General features: G+C 39.4%; 1 pseudogene; it reads left to right on the top strand.

The window, feature by feature from the left end:
* The first annotated feature begins 4665 nt into the window (after positions 1-4665).
* Positions 4666-8210, top strand: LOC103454609 (AAA-ATPase At4g30250-like; annotated as a pseudogene).
* The last annotated feature ends 7009 nt before the right edge of the window (positions 8211-15219 follow it).

Here is a 15219-nt window from a genome sequence, read left to right on the forward strand (position 1 = left end):
GTTGATGATGTTGGTTGATCTTTCATATCCCTCATAAGTACCATTGAATTATCATTGACTTTGATTCAAAACTTTTGAATTTTCCCACAAAATGCAACTAACACAATGCAAAATTTTGTATTCTCAAGGTGATGAATTTATATACACACACTATTTAAAAACAGATAGGAATAATAACATTTTTGTTTTTCTTTAATTAATTGGTATTGACTCGTGTTAATATGACAACTTTTTATTGTATTGCTCTACAAGTCCGACAATGTAGCACCTATAGTCACGATTTTTTTGCAAAAAAAAAAAAAAAAAAAAAGGATATTACAACTTAACGATCATTTGATGAATATGTTGAACAATAAAAAGGAAAGTTTTTTGAGGAGAGGATTTAATTAGTAAATTTATATGATTTAATTAGGGTTTTGATATATATGAGGAAGAAAAAAAAACCCAAGAAGAAGAAAGAAAAAAATATTAAAGGAAAAAAGAGATTTGGTGATTGGAGCTTCCGAAAAGAGGTGTTAATTTCAGTTGAGCTTTCAAAAAGATTAGCGTTTGTTCCAACTGAACTTTCGAAAAGAGGCTTTAGTTCCAACATATATATCAAGAGATTTATTTATTGGGCTTTTGAAAAAAAAAAGATGCTAGTTCCAATTAGGCTTCTGAAAAAAAGATGTTAGCTTTTTTGTGTTTTATTTTATTTTTTCTTGTGAGTTTAGGTTGTTTTTTGAGTTTGAGGAAGAAAAAAAAACCCAAGAAGAAGAATGAAAAAACAAATTAAAGGTAAAAAGAGATTTGGTGATTGGGGCTTCCGAAAAGAGGCGTTAATTTCAGTTGGGCTTTCAAAAAGATTAGCGTTTATTCCAACTGAACTTTCGAAAATAGGCTTTAGTTCCAACATATATATCAAGAGATTTATTTATTGGGCTTTTGAAAAAAAAAATTATAGTTCCAATTAGGCTTCTGAAAAGATTAGCATTAGTTCCAATTAGCCTTTCGAAAATAGGCTTTAGTTCTAAAGATTATGATTTGTTAGTCGGGCTTTCGAAAAGAGACATTTGTTCTAGTTGGGCTTTCTAAAAGATTAGCACTAATTCCAACTGGCAATTCGAAAAGAGGTGTTAATTCTAATGGATTGTGATTTGCTGAGCTTTCAAAAAGATTGGTAGGTTCTAAAAGACTTTAGGTGCTAGTTGGGCGGCGAGCTGGTGCCTAACGCCTAGGCGGGCGCCTAGGCGGACTAGGCGGATTTAACTAAATCCATTGTATTTCATGTAAATAGGTATGTTTATACTTAAAATGTATATAATTTCATCATAAACTACAAAATATAATGACACATATATTATGAAGTATTGGAACATAATGAAAACATGGGGAACGAGCATATAATGTGTGCTCATTTTAGTATTCAACAAATCTCTTACAATTTATTGAAAAAAAAATGCAAAATGAAAGTTATCTATTTTCTGCCTAAACCTAGGTGAGTGCCTAGACGGGTCTGGGCGGGCTAGGCAGTCTAGGAGGGCGCCTTAGTAGGTCTAGGCGCCCTTTCTTAATTTTCAAATGCCTAGGCATTAATCGAGGTGGTGGCCAACCGCCTAGTAGTGTTGAAAAATGAAAAGGCAAGTATTTTAGGGATAGGATTTAATTAGTGATTTTATATTATTTAATTAGGGTTTTGATATGATTTGATTTCGTCTAGATTTTCTAATCTTGTACACAAAGGATTGTTTTTATTTATTTCCTAGTATTGCTCCTCTGTAATCTTATAAATACCTCTTTATAGAGAAGAATAAAGTATTGAAATTGTATTTGAGAATGGTAAGATTGTAGAGAATTATAAATTTATCATAACCCTTTATTTTCAACTGAATAATATTAGTAAATGAGTAATGCTACACTTACCATCTATTTGTACCATCTCTCTAATAGAGGTAGGGCCCGCCAACGATGTAGGTCTTATCTCTATTAGAAAGATGATACAAATAGGTGGTAAAGGTAACATTTTTATTAATAAATAGTGGTCTCTCCCGTTGCACGTGCCAGACCTTGTCTCGTGTGGGCAGTACCATGCAAGCATGCACATGCCTCTCTTGTTTTTTTTTTTGGACGAAAACCATGCACTGGCCTCAAATTTACTAGTGGTGTTTGGAGGCAGTAGTCCCTATATATGAATCCTGAACCTCCAAATGCCCAACCGACACACTTCCCCGTGCCCACTTTGATCTCCTTTCCATTCTTGCTACTCCCGTCTCATATGCCTCTTCGATGTTTGTTTAACAAGTAAAAAACCGAGTACAAATAATATTTTGTTGTAGGCCTATTTGATTGAACTTATTTAGGACACACAGAGAGAGGGGCCAGCGACAACAAAGAGAGATGTAATTCTGAGGTGTGTGTTGTATTACCCCATTGTGCCTTTATTTATAGTAGTAGGGAAGGTGTAATCCTTACCTAATAGGTTTACAACTCTAATACAAATTAAACTACTAAAGGGAATATACAAGATACTCTTAGATACACTAGGATTTACACAATCACATTCCTAATGCAATGGGAGTGCAACACTCCCCCTTGAGTGTGTAAATACTCAAACAAAAATCGCATCAGATCTTCAGCAGATAAGGTAGAATAGTTGATGAGGTCGTTGGCACAATAGGTGAATGTGAGTCTCAAATTTAAAAGAAAGTATGCATTGGTAGTAAAAGTCACAAAATCTCACTATGGTAAAACCCAAGGCAGAGGAAAACTCATAGACTAAGGAGAAAAGTGAGAAGTATGCATAATGTCTTAAACAAACGTCAAACAGGATGAAAGTAGTGAACTCAATGGAGTATGATCATCCCAGGATGGGTGCCTCATTAAAACCTCGTTAGGTAGCAAAAACCCAGTGGGAAAAATGCTCCTAATCGTAGGAAAAAGAGTAAATTAAGATCAAGTGAGCATGCTTCAGGATACTCCTCCTGAATTAGACATAACTTCCAAATAAGATAACTACAAGCAATTCAACTCAGATAATTTACGCATACCAATTCCTTGGATGAGCTTCTGAAAAGTAAACTTGGACAATGAATTAGTAAAGAGATCGGCCAGGTTGTCTTGGGAACGGATTTGATTGACTTCAATGTTCTAATGTTGTTGTTGTTGGTGAGAATAAAAGAACTTTGGCACTATATGCTTGGTGTTGTCTCCCTTGATGTATCTTTTCTTTAACTGCTCCATACATGTTGCATTGTCTTCAAGGCTTGTCGTAGGAAGGTCAACGACGGAAGAAAGACCACTAGTGCTTCGAATATGTTCCATGACTGCACTCACACGATGCTTTATGCAGGACGAAAATCTCAGCATGGTTTGAAAAAGTCGCAACTAGCGGTTGCTTAGTAGACCTCTAAGATATAGCAGTGTCTCCAATGATAAAGACATAGCCCGTTTTAGAACGTGCCCTATGTGGGTCAGACAGACAACCAGCATCTGTGTAACCAACGAGGCGATAATCAACCTGAGGACCAAGAAGGGGCGGCTCCTTTCGAAGACTCATGGTTGTAGAACAAGCCCAAATATGTCATACCCTTAAGGTAGCGAAAAATGTCTTTAACACCATTCTTGTGGCTGTATGTAGGCTTATTGCTGTATCTAGCCAAAATATTAACAGCGAAAGAGATGTCGGGTCCAGTGCATTGAGTCAAGTACAATAAAGCACCAATTGCATTTAGGTATGGAACTTCGGGCTCCAAAATCTCTTCCTCATCCTCCTTGGGACGAAAGGAATCTCGTTTATCATCTAGAGTTCGAACAACCATAGGAGTACTCGAAGGCTTCGCTTTATTTTCATTAAAATGTCACAACACATTCTGGGTGCAGTTCAATTGATGTATTAGGATTCCATCCTAACAATGCTCGACTCCAAGCTGAGACAATATTGAGTTTTTTCAAGATTTTCATCTTAAATTCTGATTTCAAGTGAACGGCAATTTCCTTAAGCTCTGAGGGAGTTTTGATGAGATTCATGTCGTCGACATAAACTGCAACGATCGCAAATCCATAATGTGACTTCTTAATGAACACGCATGGGCATAATTCATTGTTCACATAACCCTGACTTGTCAAATATTCACTTAGACGGTTATACCACATTCGCCCAGGTTGCTTCAATTCGTAGAGTGATCTCCTCAATCTAATAGAGAGAGTGTTCCGTGGTCTAGAACTATTTGAACCAGTTAATGGAAGCCCTTCTGGAACTTTCATGTACATTTTCATATCTAGATCCCCATAGAGATACGCAGTTACCACATCCATAAGCTGCATATTCAAATTTTCAGAAACTACCAAACTGATAAGGTAGCATAACGTTATGATGTCCATTACGAAGGCATACGTCTCCTCGTAATCAATCCCAGGACATTGAGAGAAGCCTTGCGCTTACGCTATGAGGCATGCTGTGTATCACACTATTTCATTCTTCTCATTACGCTTCCTCACCAAAACCCACTTGTATCCCACGGGCTTCACATGTGGTGGAGTAGGAGCTACAGGCCCAAACACCTTACGTTTCGCAAGCGAATCAAGTTCAACTTGGATTGCTTGTTACAGTTTAACCAACCTGTTCTGTGTCGACATTCATCCGTGGAATGTGGTTCAATGTCATCGCTACGCATGATGTCAGAAGCAATGGTATACATGAATGCATCATCGACAATCATCTCATTCCGATTCCAAACCTCATTGCGTAATGGACCAAAATCTCACGATTCTCAGGATTATGGTATGTCTCATCTAAGACATCATTGTAATATAAAATAACCTCATATGTTGAAACAGATAAGTAAGCAATGGTTGGATTCAAACTAGGGTTACTAGTTTGTGTCGTTTTCCTCTTGCGGGGTTGTGACCAGGGAGCCTTTCACATTTCAGGGTAGGAACAGGTGATTGGTTAGCCGCCAGTATACCATGCTATATGAGAAGTGTGGTCGCCCAACCCTCGGGAACGGTTCGACCTTCCACAGTAGTGTTATGGCATACGTTAAGTACATCCATCCTTGCAGGTGCGTTTGCAAAAGGTATATGTGATCTCGTCACCTTTGCTAGGTTAGTAAAAGCATTCGGCATGCTTTGAGCAATGCTTTAAAGATCTAGAATACGTTGCACTTCAGTTTTAGACTGAAGGGTGTGGGGATCTAAATAAGACATAGCGGGAGTAATCCACGACAATTCGCTGCGTTTAATAGCAACGTTAGTGATCTTATCTCCCCTTAACAATAGGAAGACTGTCTCATCGAAGTGACTATCTACAAAACGTGCGGTAAAGAGATCTCCTGTCAAGGGCTCTAAGTAGCAAATAGTGGATGGCAAATCATAACCCACATAGATTTCCATTTTTCTCTAAGGACGCATTTTGATACATAGTAATGACACTATTGGCACATAAATTGTGCACCCAAACACACGTAGATAAGAGACGTCAGGCTCGTATCTAGTAACCAACTATAAGGTTGAATGAGGTTAGGTAGCGGTAGGCCTCAGGCAGACTAACATAGCTGCGTGTAATATTGCACGACCCCAGGTAGATACCGGCAAATTTGTTCGCATAACCAATGTCCGAGCTATCGTTTGAAAGCGCTTTATGAAAGTTTCTGCCAGGTCATTTTGGGTGTGAACATGGGGTACATGATGTTCAATATCAATCCCACCAGACATGCAATAATCGTCAAAAGTCTATGACGTAAACTCTCCAGCATTATTCAGTCGAATCGACTTAATCGGATAATCAGGGTGGTGAGCCCTAAGCTTAATAATTTGTGCTAGGAGTTTCGCAAATGCAACATTGCATGTGGACAATAAGCAGACATGTGACCATCTCGTCGATGCATCAACGAACACCATGAAGTATCTAAATGGTCTACATGTTGGTTGGATATGTCCATAAATATCCTCTTGAATCCTCTAAAGAAACTTAGGGCGGTCGTGAATAATCGTTGTAATTGAGGGTTGAATGTTCAATTGCATAAGTAGCATGCTTTGCAAAACGGATGGCCTAGGTAAGATTTCAAGTGATGCCCATGTAATACTTTGAGGATACGACACATCATATCTCATCCAAGGTGTCCCATTCAATCATGCCAAAACAACAAAGTGGTCTGGAATTCGGCCATAAGTTCGGTCACGTGATAGATCTCAATTGCTTGAATGGTTGTTATGTACAACCCACTCGGGAGACGTTCCAGCTTCTCGTGAATACGCTTCTTAACATATTCGTAAGAAGTGATATAAAGAAATTAAGAACCATTCTCTTCAGTGATTTCAATATGATATTGATTATCTCGAATATCTCTAAAACTCGGCAACGTTCTTACGGAACGTGGCGAATATAGTGCCTTTTTAATGGTTAATTCAATACCATTGGACAACATAATACGAGCCTTTCCATATCTTCCTATCAAGTTGGATGGGCCTGAGAGGGTTGTTAGAGGTGCATTTTTACAAAGTTAGTAAAATAGTGTTTCTCACGCAATATAGTGTGCATGGTGGCACTATTAGCCAAACAACTAACTTCTCCCCTAGTCATACATAGAAATTGTTTATACCATATTTAGGGCCTCCGTATTTAGATCTCGTACAAATACTCGGAGGACTTAAGTGTAATTATGTAATAAAGGAAGGGGCAAATATGTAATAAGTGATGAGCCCTTATTCAATAAGAGGACCCCTTCCCCTCACAGTTAGAGGAGGCAATTTCTGAAGCCTTCTCACATCCCCCCTTATATTCAGAGGTTCTCTCCCTCACCTTTCAGATAAATACAATAATCAGTGTGGATGTAGCCCAAACATTAGAGTGAACGACGATACATCTTGTGTGATTTACATTTCTTACAGATTCACGGTCGGATTTACGTTGTTCCAAGACCCTTCCGATTTTGTGCATCAACATTTGGTGCCGTTTGTGGGAAACCGACACGGAAAGTTATGTCGATTCTCTTTCATTTTTTCATCTCACCACCGTGAGACCTCACCACACTCCACCTTGAATCTGCAGAATCCATCCGCGACTCATTCTGTGGCCTCACCCTCTTCCAGACCCACCACGTTGACACCATCCAAGACTCCCTTGAAGAGAAGCTCTCATTCGTCCTCCAGCTCCCTAAGCGCCACCGCCACGCCCTCTTTCAACCTTACCTCCATCATCTCACCGCACGTGCCGAGGAATTCGAGCGCGTCTCTCGTGAAAGGCAGCTTTTCACTAACAACGGCCACGCCTCCTACGACTCCGGCTGGGTCTCCATCTCCTTCCGTTACCCCTCCACCTTCGAAACCCTTGCTCTTGAACCCCAGCTCAAGAACCAGCTTACCGGAGACCTCACGGCGTCTGCGGAGGGTAAATAGTTTTACCGCAGGGCGGGACACACGTGGAAGCGGGGTTACCTTTTGTGCGGCCCTCCCGGTTTAGTCAAGTCGAGCTTGATTACTGCCATAGACAACTACCTATGCTACGACGTCTATGACCTCGAGCTAACCAAGGTTTCTGACAACTCAGAGCTGTAAGCTCTGCTCATACAGACCACCAACCGTTCGATCGTAGTCATAAAAGACATAGACTGCTCCCTCGATCTGACGGCTGACAGGCAGCAGCAAATCATCTCCAATTTAACTTCCAAGGCTAGACTAAGATCATCGAGGAAGCAGGCTCAGCAGAAGCAGGACAACGACGAGCAAAACAACGGAATGAGAGTGACGCTGTCTAGGTTACTAAACTTCACAGACAACCTTTGGTCTTGCTGCGGAGATAAACGACCTGGCGTTGCTGCGCTGTGGACGCATGGACGTCCACGTCAGCCTCGACACTTGAGGTCCCCCTCGTCTTCCGGCAGCTGGCAAAGAACTACTTCGGGCTCGATGCCCACCCACTATTCGAAGTAGCAAACGAGTGCGTGAGGTCGAACGGGGTACTCATGCCGGTCCAGGTGGGAGAGATTCTACTAAGGAACAGAGGGGATGCTGACATGGCAATGAAGGAGGTGGTGTTGGCGATGCAGGCTAGAATCAACTTGGGTGTTGGTGGGGGAAGCCGAGATCAACTAGCTGAGCTTTACTCATTGTGCGACGATCAGACGATGAAGATAAGGTTATCGTCAGATAAAGTTACAGATAACATCCATTCTCCTGATAAAGTTGCTACTTTTCTCAGAGCAGCAAAGATAAAAAAATGTCAGGATATATGATGCTTATCACAGTGTTCTCAAGGCCTTTAGCAGAACTAGCATAAAGAAAGGACGATTGGCTGTGAGGTGAGGTTATGATTGATAAAGACATGTTCCCACTTTGCTGAAAAATCCTTCACTAAAAACAACGAAGGAAATCATTTCCAACCGCTCCACCCCATAATTGATGAACTGGCAAAGCAACATGGTGTAAACCTGCAATGCAGAAAGGAAGATGCAGAAAGGAAAAAGCCAGTACTTTTGATTTTGTCGACCACCAAAGAAGATGGCCACCAACAATGAAATTTTCATCATGAAAGGGAATGCATGTTCCCTGCCCATTCTTTGAGAAAGCTACGGGAAGACCCAGGAGGAAGATAAAGGTTCCTTACTTTAACATGATGTAATTTATTTTTCTTATCTTTCGGAGACATCTGTAAAAACCCCATCAAAGGGTAATATAAAAAAAAAAATTTAAAAAGGGCAAAGCCCAAAATAGCATCAACTAGGTGACCAAAAGTACGTCCAGTACTACAAAAATTATTCGGCACCCTACCGTTATTATCGCCAACCAAGTGATCAAAAATATGCCCAATACTTCAAAATTATTCGGCAACCTGCCGCTATTTCCACCAACTAGGTGATCAAAAGTACACCCAGTACTCCAAAATTATTCGGCAACCTGCCGCTATTACCACCAACCAGGTGATCAAAAGTACGCCCAATACTTCAAATTATACATGAGCATTACTCATGTCAATCATACAGAAACATTCATGAGCATTACTCATAACAATCATACATAAACATTCATGAACATCACTCATGTCAACATTCATGAGCATTACTTATATCAATCATACATAAACATTCATAAGCATTACTTATGTCAACATTCATGAGCATCATTCATGTCAATCAGCTTCAAAAGCTTCATTTACAGAGCTCCAGCTTCAAAAACTTCATTTACAAAGCTCTAGCTTCAAAAGCTTCATTTACAGAGCTCTAGCTTTAAAAGCTACATTTACAAAAGCTCTAGCTTCAAAAGCTTCATTTACAGAGCTTTAGCTTCAAAAGCTTCATTTACAGAGCTCTAGCTTCAAAGCTTCACTTGCAAAGCTTCACCTACAAAGCTTCAGTGCAGGGTATACAAATACCGCCTCCGTATAACCACCACTTCGGCCTATACATGGATTCAATTTGAAGTCTCCAGCCAACATACTCTATTGACCGAAGACTTGGGGGACTACACTATGTACCATATATTGGGCCTCAACTAGGCCTCATGAAAAATACTTGGGGGACTTAACCCATTATTTATGTATTGAGGAGCGAACCCTTATTTTATAAAAGGGACTCCCTCACTTTCATTAAAGAGCACCTATTATTCATGTACTAAAGAGCGAGCCCTTATTTTATAAAAGGGACTCCCTCACCTCCATTAGAGAGCATCGCCGCCAGCTGAGCAACCGCTTCACCGCGAGCATCACTCCTAACCCATTATTCATGTACTGAGGAGCGAGCCCTTATTCTATAAAATGGACTCCCTCACCATCATTAGAGAGTATCACCGCCTACTGAGCAACCGCCTCGTCGCGAGCATCAACTCTAGCCCATCATTTATGTATTGAGGAGTGAGCCCTTATTCTATAAAAGGGACCCCCTCACCTTCAACGCCACAAGCCGAGCCAACCAAGGCAACATAAGCCACAAGCAGAGCAGCCTTGCAACATTTGCTACTTCAAGTTGAGCATCATTTCAATTTATGCACCGCCTCATATCAAGTATCAGTTCGAGACAACATCTAGCTACTTTGGCCCACACATGAACTGAATTTCAAGTCTCCAGTCAAAAGACTCTCTTGACTGAAGACTTGGGGGACTACTGTTTATACCATATTTAAGGCCTCCGTATTTAGATCTCGTACAAATACTTGGGGGACTTAAGTGTAACTATGTAATAAAGGAAGGGGCAAATATGTAATAAGTGAGAAGCCCTTATTCTATAAAAAGACCCCTCACCCTCACAATTAGAGAATGCCATTTCTGAAGCCTTCTCACCCCTCCCACATCCCCCCTCATATTCAGAGGTTCTCTCCCTCACCTCCCAGATAAATACAATAATCAGTGTGGATGTAGCCCAAATATTGGGGTGAACCACGATACATCTTGTGTGATTTACATTTCTTGCAGATTCACGGTCAGATTTACGTTGTTCCAAGATCCCTCCGATTTTGTGCATCAACAGAAATAAATTAATTGAATCGGTCACATGCATAAATATAATTCCATTCATTCAATAATCAATTTGAGAAATAATATCCATAATTCAAAACAAACCAAAAACCAAACAAATAATTCTAAAGTCTTAGAAAAATTGTCCAAAAATTAAACCATAAACCTAAAAGTTTGGTTTTTTTTTTTGGGGGGGGGGGGGGCTTTGGCCACTAGGGGTGCAAAACACCTTAACATGTCTTTAGAAAAATAAAAAATTATTCTTCTATAAGAGCCGATGCCTCTAGAGTTATAGTATCTTCGGGAAGTTCTACAAGCACAAAGTTAAACTCACGATGGGAATGATACTTGGCAATAGCCTTGGGGTTAGCTCGGCCTACGCATTACCAATGATCCTTTGATCCACAGCGATAGCACATGTCCATTTCAGTGAAAGCTGATTGAACGGTAGCTTTTCCCTTGTTCTTGAAGTTTGGGGCCTTAGAGGCAAAGGTTGGCGCTTATGGGTCAAATTTCCTCCCTTGAGCGGGCCTTTGTTTTGTTGACCTTAGGCTCGTGGTGGGGCTTACCGCCCATTGCCACTGCCACAACGGGGTGTCTGTCAGTTATGGTTGCTAGAATTGGTCGCATACACTTCAGGCGCAGTGTTCAAGCCAATAGGTCAAGCTTGATGATTCTTCATCAAAAGCTAATTCTACTTTTCAGCGAGAAGTAAAATAGATATCAAATCCGAAAACTTGGTGAACTTTTGTGCCCTATATTTTTACTGCGAGACAATATTGGTGGCATTGAAAGTTGAATAAGTTTTCTCCAGGAGATCCTGTTCGGTTAAGTCCTTTTTACAGAACTTAAGTAGTGATCAGATTCTGCAGACTTCAGAGTTGTATTCATTCACATACTTAAATTCTTAGAAGCATAAATACTGCCAATCGTGTCTTGCTTTAGGCAAATATATGTCTTTCCGGTGATCGAAATGATCGACCAGAGCGAGCTAGAGGGTAAGTGGAACCTCCTCTGTGAGTTACTCAGTTTGCAGTGCATCATGGATGTGTCTGCGAATAAAGATCATATAAGTAGCTTTCTGAGCTTTATCAACGGGTTTATCGTCGGTTGATTCCTTGATAGTAGCTCGAAGACTCTTTGTAATAAGGTGGAGCTTCACGTCTTGAACCCACTTCAGGTAGTTTCTTCCAAAGACTTCCAAAGCGGTGAAATCAAGCTTGTTCAAGTTGGACATGTCCCTAAACAGAGGGTACAACAAAATGTGGGCTATATGGAAAGCCATAGACATGTATTGGTTTAATTTAAGCATGAAAGTTATGGGTTTCATGTGGTAAGTTTTGAATGAAAACTTCGGGTTTCTAAGGCACTAAATTCGAAACTACAATTTTGATTTAGTTATGAACGTTTAGTTCATATATAGAGATACCTGCAAGTAGGGGTGGATTTTTTTGTCAAATTACCATGCCAACCGAATTGTCAACCGTGCCATACCGATTTTGTGCCAAATTTTTTGTACCAATCGGTAATAGTACGGTATTGTACCGTACCGAAATTTCATGGTACGGTATTGGTAATGGATACCATTACCACGGTATTACCGTACCATACCGAAAATACAATATAATTTATAATTTATAATTTATATAATACATAATTATATAACACATATTTATAATATTCCAATAATTTGAAAATAAAACCCTACTTATATTAGCATTGTTGTTGGTGACTTTGATCTCTTAAAATTGTGGAAATCAAACACAAAAGAGTTCCTAATTCTTTCACAAATAGCCAAAATATCTTTGTAACCCCCACTTCTACTGTTGCTAGTGAAAATGCATTTAGTCTAGGGAGGAGGGTTGTGAACCCTTTTAGGGTATCCTTGACTCCTAAAATAATGGAGGCACTAGTGTGTACTAGTGGTTGGCTTAGGGCAGGTGAAGTAAACTTCTACAAGGACTAACGGAAGATATGCTTCAATTTTACAAGGAAATAGAAGAAGAGAAAACAAGAAAGATATGCTTTATTTTTTTTAGTAAATTTGTTATTAAATGGTTTTCAACTTTAATTCTTCTTGCTACTAATTAATATGTTTTCTTTGTTTGTAATGTAGGCTTGACACAAACTCAATCTTCTACAAGTTCAATGCCTCCTCCAAAAGCTTCGACATCTCAAGCTTGAATAATTGATCAATGAATTCTCCTTTTTGAAGTTTACTTCCAATTTTCATTTGGTTTGAAACTTTAATTTCTATTTGGATTGTTAACTTCTATTTGTTTTGGTTCGTAACTTCTATTTGGATTGTAAGCTTAATTTTCATGATGAATCTTGATGCTTCATTTGAATTATTATGTGTGTGAATTGTGAATGATGAATAATAGATGAATTTAATCTATAATGTATGAGATAAAAAACAAAAACATATTTTGTCCCAAAACAAAATGGCAATTACCATTGTCATACCATGCCAACCAAACTTTTGGCAATACCGAACTTCAGTATACCGAAAGTTTGGTATGGTAATTGGTACAAGTGTTTTGGTACGGTAACCGTACCGAACCCACCCCTACCTGCAAGAACACATATTACAATATACAATAAAGTGTAGTGGGTTTGTGGATTGCTTCAGGAACCCAAGTGTGAGTGCTTTAGGACTACGAAAAATAGTCAACGGTTCAAAGAAAAGGAATATTTTATTGAATTGTTAATTGCCAAAAAGTGAACTTCAGGCCAATAATTTTGGATTAATTGTCAGATTAATGGACTGCTAGTCACTTTGATTGTAGAAGCAAAAATAATTATAACATTCGAGTTACAATTATAGAGAATGCCCAAAAAGATAACATTGATTTGAAAAACCATATCCCAATTACGGTGGGCATAGGTGCCGTGAGTAGGGCAAAGCCCTAAAGGGCATATTGGGCCTCGGGTGGCTGCGAAGCAGCCCAAACATGGTTACAGGCCACGGGTTATGTGTCTAGGTTTAGCCCAGCAAAGCTAGCTTTGGTTTTAGGCCGATCAAGGCAAGCCCAGCCTCATGGGCTGGCTTATGATGATCATGGGCCGAGACTATTGGCAAGCCCAACAAGTAAAACTTGTTGAAGGTGGGCCGGGTCAAAGGAACAAGCCCATCAAGCTTCAGGCATGCTGGTGTGGGTTGGGGCTTTAAGCCCGTTTGCAATTCAACTCAGGCCTAGGTCTGGTTGCAGTTTAATGGTAGCAAGCCCAAAAGGCTGCTGTGATTTGTCCAAGGTGTCGAAAATGACATTGTTCTAAGGGTTTTCTCCATGCGACTGGGCTGCAGGCCAGCTCAGTGGTTCGGTGGTGGTGGCACAGTGGTGCGACGATGGTGCCGTATAAATCCCAGTTTTTTTCTTCTTTTTTTTTTCTTTCAAATTGGTTCTAAATTATTTGCTATGCTTTAACTCACAAATTCCACATATCATAATTACGTATTGCATGAACAAGTATATATATTGACAAAATATATGAACATATATACAATATATATAATTGAAAGGAAAATATATAGGGCATCATGGGGAATGTTTTCATGCTTCAAGGTTTTTTCAAATATCTTAATTTATTTTAGAAGAACCTGATTGGCAAAAAATTATTGAAAGCGTTTCGATGTTGTAGAAGAGAGCCTTCTCCACGATCCTTCAGTTCCTTAGCTTCTGGCAAGAGTGTGCTGATAATGTGTTGTAGGCCTATTTGACTGAAGTGTATTTAGGACAAAGAGGGAGAAGGGCCGGCAACAACAGAGAGAGAAGAGAGAGATGTAATTATGAGGTGTGTGTTGTATCACCCCATTTTTCCTTTATTTATAGTAGTAGAGAAGGTGTAATCCTTACCCTAATAGGTTTACAACTTTAATAGGAATTAAACTACTAAAGGGAATATACAAGATACTCCTAGATACACTAGGATTTACACAATCACATTCCTAATCCAATAGGATTACAGCATATTTGACAATTTATCTCTAGATACTTTTTTTTTGTTAGCGGGAAATTTGAAGTGTGGCGTGGGGATAACAGTTTAATGAATATTATGGCTTTAATTTACTTAATTATAGAGGTCACTTGGATATAATATATATTGAAAATAAGATGGATAATATGTCTTCTTTCCTTTCCTTCCAACGTTTTTATGCAAATGGCAATCATTATCATAAACAAGGTATATAAAATGATCCAAAGACAAAGTTAACACCAACAAAAGATATGGATCAGCCGAACAACAAAATGAAAGGCCTAAAACAAGGATTTAGACTGAAAACCGAACAAATTCTTGGAGCCCTAACTACTCCTCAGTCGTAAGAACCACCGCCACTGCCACCAGCAACCAAGGAAGAGGTAAAGAGCAAGCCTCGACCAGAAATCTGTAGAGGATGGGTTTGGAGCTTTGTACTCGAGCCAACTTGCGTCATTCTCAACAGATCAAGGCAAGGTCAAAATTGACCTTCGATCCTCCTGACAAACCACCGTAGACTCCAAGTCTACAAGTGTGGAAGAGTGGGGGATGAACACCAACAACAATCTAAGAGCATCTCCAATGGAAGTCCCTATTTAGACCACCATTTTTTAGTACTCATTTAAGGATTAAAAGGGAATCTTTGTGTCCCTAAAGGAATATTGCCTCCAATAGTAGAGTCCTTATAGTATAATCTAAATTTGAAGTTCTTAAAGTGTTAAAAGCAAAATCTTCATCAAAATTGTGGGTATCGTTTTCCACTCAAGGTACCCATTTTTTTTGTTTATGTGAACCATTTTCTAATTAATTAAAAGCAT

Source organism: Malus domestica, chromosome 14 (assembly GCF_042453785.1).
Source record: "Malus domestica chromosome 14, GDT2T_hap1".
In the NCBI taxonomy this organism is placed as follows: Eukaryota; Viridiplantae; Streptophyta; class Magnoliopsida; order Rosales; family Rosaceae; genus Malus; species Malus domestica.